Here is a 6,145-nt window from a genome sequence, read left to right on the forward strand (position 1 = left end):
AATTGAGGCAGTTAGATAGGGGGCCTCTTACCCCACAGCCACAAGTTCGAGCAGTGGCATTCAAGGTTTATAACGGAAGGGAAGAAAAAAAAAAACAAAACAAAAATTAAAATACCAAATGCTCGCCAAAGCCTTTCAGTCAGCTAGACCTGCCCAACTGTCCACCACTAGGGGCGCCTAAGCTCCCAGGAGACCTCCAAGCTCATGCCTCAAGTGCAGGCAAGAGGGCCACTGGGCATGAGCCTGCCCCAACCCCCGGCAGCCCCCAAGTCCTTGTCCAAAATGCCACCAACTGGGACATTGGGCAATGGATTACCCTGGTGCTCAGAGAAGTGCCAGATCATCCTTGGCCCCTCCCTCCGGCGACTTGCTGGGATTGGCAATGGATGACTGAAGGGGCCCGGGACTTCTGCGCCCAAAGACCATCACCACCCAGGAGCCCCCGGTGACCCTTACAGTGGCAGGCAGGCAGATCCCTTTTCTTATAGACACTGGAGCCACCTTCTCAGTGCTGCGGGAGTTTTGGGGACCCACTTACCCTGCCAAATCCTCTATTGTCGGGGTAGAGGGGAAACCATATAACCCCTTACAAACCCCTCCAATAAGCTGCCATATAGGACAAATTGGCTTTACTCATTCCTTTTTAATAATTCCTTCATTTCCCATTCCCCTTCTGGGAAGGGACAACCTAACCAAATTGGGTGCTTCTATTTCCTTCTCACCCACCATACGCCTCAGCCAAGATTCCTCTGCTATTCCTCTCCTTATGACTCTACAGGAATATACTGCTCAGAGTCCTCATATCCCCTTCCTCCCTCCCTGGTTGACCCCAAGGTCTGGGACACTCATACGCCCTTTGTAGCTAAATGCTCACCTGTACTCATTCATCTAAAGGACCCAACATCCTACCCAGCCCAGGCCCAATATCCCCTTCCCCGAAGGAGCCTTATAGGGCTTCAACCAATCATCCAGGATTTAAGGCAGAAAGGCTTCCTGCGCCCTGCCAACGCATCTTATAACACTCCCATCCTGGCTGTTAGGAAGCCTAATGGATCTTACCATTTAGTGCAGGACCTCCGCATCATTAACTCAGCAGTAGTCCCCATCTTCCCCATTATGTACACCCTGCTTTCCTCTATCCCTTCTTCCACCACATACTTTTCAGTGCGAAATCTCTTTGCTTTTACTTGGACTGACCCTTTCACTTGAGTTTCTTCTTAGATAACCTGGACCGTTCTCCCACAGGGATTCCGAGACAGCCCTCATCTCTGGTCAAATGCTAACCCCTCTCCAGCTCCTAATCCACAGGCTTCTTCCAACTGATACTCGGCCACTCCTGTGGGACGCCTTTGTCTCAGACTGAAGATCATGAAGCCCTCCACCCAGACAACTGAAACACCAGACAACCACGCTCAGCCATGAGGACTGGATTCCTGTTTGTAATTTTCCTAACCACTGAATTTTTTTCCAATAGAATGCCAGCCAAAAAAGGGGAGCCCCCTGTCTTTTTACTTCCATGTCAACTAATCAGCTTGTATTACAGAAATATGAGGATCTTACAGAAATCAGAGCCCGGCTACAGGTGTGCCCCCAGAGGAACTATCAAGTCCCCAACTCTTCCTGCCACAATGATCTCTCCCCTGAATCAGCTCTACGTCCACACTCAGCAGGAAGTAATTAAAGAAGACTGACCTTCATCCATGTACCCAAAAAGATTTTTTTTTTTATAAAATCAAAAATGGGGGAATGTAATATAAAGCCGATACTCCGCCTCCCAACCACTTGTCAATCTGCGCTCTGCCTGCCTCTTACGTTACAGGAATTTCCAGCTTATGCTGCCGCCATTTTCCTGCTTCCCACGTTATGTCCTAACATGCTAGCTAGCTATTGGTTCATCAGTCAGCTTGCAAGTATGCTCCTCCACTACTGGTTCCTTCCAGCCCAGGAGATTCCAATATCTGGGAGAAGCTACACACCATCTTTCTCTTTTTTCCTTTCTTTTCACCCGGGAGTGGACGTGTTAGTTGTCCGCATAATAAAGTCTCTTGCGTGAAAAAAAAAAAAAGGATGAGACTTGAGGACTTCATGCATAGTGAAATAAGCCATTCACGAAAAGACAATGCTGCATGATCCATTTGTATGTGGTGTCCTAAGTAGTCAAATTCATAGAAACAGAAAGCAAAGTGGTAGTTTCCAGGGGTTTGAGGAGAGAAAATCAAGAGTTGTGGGTTTAATGGATATAGAGTTTCAGTTTTGCAAGATTAGAAAGTTCTAGAGATACACTATAGAACATACAGATATATTTAATGATACTGGACTGTATATTTTTAAAAGGTTAAGATGGTAAATTTTATGTTACATGGCCTTCTTTTAACAATTTTTTTAAGTGTGCATAGCACCTAAGGATACATTAGGGATTTGCTATGAAGTTTCGCCATGGCTTGGTGGGTACCTGGGATCCAGCACATGCTCATCACTGGTAGTCCATTTAGAGAGGCACCCCACCACCTGCCATAGGCAAAAGGTCCTCATTCCCTGCCCCTGTCCCAGAAATTGAACTTGCAACCCAGGAAGGAAATAAAATGTCACTTCTGCCATGCTCCATCCCAGAGGGCTCCCATCCCAGGCTCCTTCCATCTGGAAATTTCTCCCAGAATCCATCTTCCTTATCCTTCATGGTCCAGAGCAAAGACCACTCCTGAGAAGCCTTCCTTTCCCTCCCAACTGAAAGTTCTTCTGCTTCTGAAAATAGCTGTCCACCTCCATTGGCCCTGCTACCTAGGATGAAAGTCCTTGTTTTATGCCCCCAATAGCATGTGACCTGCAGCTCCCCACACAGAGGTCCTTAGTGTATTGGGTAGATGAGCTGACCTGTCACGGACTTCTGGGTCCACACATACTTCCTGTACACCCACTTCATTGCAGGCTTTTGCCAGCTATTCCTGTTTAAAATGTCGAGTTCTTCAGTACCTCGCTCTGCAAGGCCCAGGCATCTCTCCACTCAGGACCATGTACTCCTGGAAGGAAGGCTGCAGGTCTGAGGGTCTGAGTCATCTTTGTTCCATGTCGTTTATTCCAAGATGTCACACACAGTTAAGACAAAAATATGTTGGATTAAATTTATTTTGCTATTTAAAAAAAGACTTTATATTCCAAAATATTAATCACAACATTGTTTATAGTAGAGAACAACTATAAATGACCTAAATATCCACCAATAAGGAAAGGACTGCTTGAATAATTATGAAGCTTGGTGAAACATTCTGTGGTCATCCAAAACAAAGAGCATGAACAATGAGAAACAAGGTAGAAAACTTATGAAATGAGCTCAAGCAGAGAAAGTAGGTCATAGAAATGCATACATACTCTGATTGCAACTGTAATTATCAAAGTATATTATGTACTAAGCACTTTATAAAGATTATCCCATATAATTCTTACAGTTCTTTGAATTAGGCATCATCATCTCACTCACAGATAAAAAGAAATGGGCTGGGTGTGGCGGTACACACTTCTAATCCCAGAGGCTGGGGAGGCTGAGTTAGGAGGATCACAAGTTCAAAGTCAGCCTCCACAACTTAGTGACACCCTAAGCTACTTAGCAAGATCCAGTCTCAAAATAAAAAAATAAAAATGGGCTGGGGATATGGCTCAGTGGTTAAGTACCGCTCGGTTTAATCCCTGGTAGTAGTAATAATAAGAAGAAGAAAAGAAAAGAAAAAGAAATGGAGATTTGTAGAGGTAAGGTAACATGCTCGAAGTCTCACAGTTGTTATGACATATGGGCATGACTGTAACCCAGGTGGTCTATGCTGACCCTGAAGTCCAAGCTCTTTTTCACCCAGGGATTAAACCCAGGGGTGCTTAATCACTAAGCCACATCCCCATTTTCTCTCTCTCTTTTTTTTTCCCACAGTGCTGGGGATTGAACCGAGGGCCTATGCATGCGAGGTATGCACTCTACCAACTGAGCTATATTCCTAGCTCCCCCCCATTTCTTTTTTTTAATTAAATTTTATTTTTAATTTTCAAAAGTAAAAAAGTTATAATACTTCATATAAACTGCTAACAAGATTGTTGATATTAAGTTAACCTCATACATTCATGTTTTCCTTTTCTTGAAAATAAATATATTTATATCACATCCTTTAAAAAAACACACTAAAGGATACTTGTGCTTAACAATTTCTGTAACAAAATTCTAATAGATCCATGTTTTTCATGATACTTGAAATACTGTTCTATGTCAATTTAACCTTTTAGAAACATCACTTTTCAACATAAAAAAGTTGAAAACAATATATAATCAAAAGGAGCAAGCCTGAATCATTTATTCTCTTTGTCAAAAGATAACAGATGTAAGTGTGGGTATCAACATAATCATAGAGACAGACTACTTGTTTCTAACCTTTACCTCTGGCTCAGGAAAACATAAATGATAATGCACAATCTATTGATGAATATGAATTCACAACCAAATTCTTCCCCATTTTACAAGGAAAGAAATTAGATTTAATGTTTAAGAGAGGAATCAGTTTAACACAAGTTCGCTATTATCACAATTTAAGAAATGTCCACAGGAATCTCTCAGAAAACAGGTTACTGTCCATTCACCCCATTTGGGAGATTAGGCAAATTTTTCTTAAATTTTTTCCACATAAGGAAAAAATTCAAAACACAATTTGTTTTCACACATGTTATTTTTTGTCTACACAAAGTTCAGATTAAGTGTCTTTAAAAGATCACTTCTTGTATCCATCCCTCAAGAGCTCATGTACTAGAAGCTTAGAACCTAGTGTAGCAGTGTTAAGAGGTGGTAGTACCTTTAAGAGGTGGGCCTAGTGAGAGGTCATTATTGGCCTCTTCCTCCTCTCTGGTGTCCTGTCTTACCACCCTTGTCACACCCTCCTGCATGGATTGTGATATCATCTACTATGAAGTGATATAGCTAGAGGCCCTTGCCAGGGCCAGTACTTGTAGACTTTCAGCCTCCAAAACTATGAGTTAAATAAATGTCTTTTCTTAATAAGTAACCCAGCCTTAGGTATTTTATTATAGCAACTGAAAACAGACTAATACAACTTATATTTATTTTAGCAACTTAATAAAAATGAAAATCAACCTTCATTTTTAAATAAAAATCATAACACCATTTTTTAAACTGCAAATGGGACCCTCATTATGTAAGAAAATGGGTTAAATAACAAGTTCTCATGTCTAGATAATTATTTACCTTAATGAATGAGTGTGACTTGAAGTTCTCAAATTATTTTCAACTCAAATAAAGACAATCCAGCTACTAGAGCCATTTCTTTGAGTCATTTGATTCACCTTTTAGTTCCTAATTTTTGCCTGTAGTTTAAATAGTTTTCCTCTGGCCCTTCTTAGGAACTGCATCATTAGCACAGAGTTTTCTCAATTTAATGTTTGGCAATTTCTTCAGATCAAAATCCCACTCCCTAAAAGTTTTCAGATTGTTTGCGTTTAAAATGTCTGGGATCTCAAGGTCATATCCTTCATATTGCTGCCCTTAGCACCCCATGGGCAGCTTGATAACTGTTTGCCAGGAAGTGCCGCCTTCCCGCCTGTCTTTGATGCTGTTATGTAACTCAGGCTGCTCCAGCTCACTGCTAAATCTATTTAAATACCTTTCGACTAATTCACAAGCATCTTTCTTTGAACACTCCAATTTTGGGGGCTCCAGATGATTTTGAAACCACTGCAGTTTTTCACCAATAAGATTGGGACACGAGGCCCTTTCATTATTCAACTTTTCTCTTTTTTTCTTATTTGTGGGCCTCTCTCATAATCTGAGCTGCTTTTCTACTCTGTGGATGGATAATATTTTTTCCTGTCCTGTACTTCTTCTCTTTGGTACTTTAGGCATAGTGACGTCCAGGAGGCCGCCATGAGGACCTCCGCGCTCCAGGCTCAACAATCACAGACCCAAGCGCAGCACCTATGACCTGCACTCCAGCCCAAACACACGTGGTACCGCGGGAGCTGCGACGGCCAGGACCAGAGCCTCCCCATTACCTTTTAAGATTTTATTTAGAGATAGGGTCTTGCTGAGTTGTTTAGGGCCTTGCTACATTGCTGACCCTGGCTTTGACTTCCCAATCCTCCTGCCTCAGCCTCCTGAGTT

At 42.3% G+C, this 6,145-nt stretch overlaps 1 pseudogene across 1 annotated transcript; it reads right to left on the bottom strand.

The window, feature by feature from the left end:
- Nucleotides 1–5,359: 5,359 nt before the first annotated feature.
- LOC306645554 (translation machinery-associated protein 16-like) lies at nucleotides 5,360–5,887 on the bottom strand (annotated as a pseudogene). The gene has a single exon. The product of its transcript is annotated as a translation machinery-associated protein 16-like (transcript).
- Between the last annotated feature and the right edge of the window lie 258 nt (nucleotides 5,888–6,145).

This window comes from Sciurus vulgaris (genome assembly GCF_902686455.1).
Source record: "Sciurus vulgaris genome assembly, chromosome: 15".
Lineage (NCBI taxonomy): Eukaryota > Metazoa > Chordata > Mammalia > Rodentia > Sciuridae > Sciurus > Sciurus vulgaris.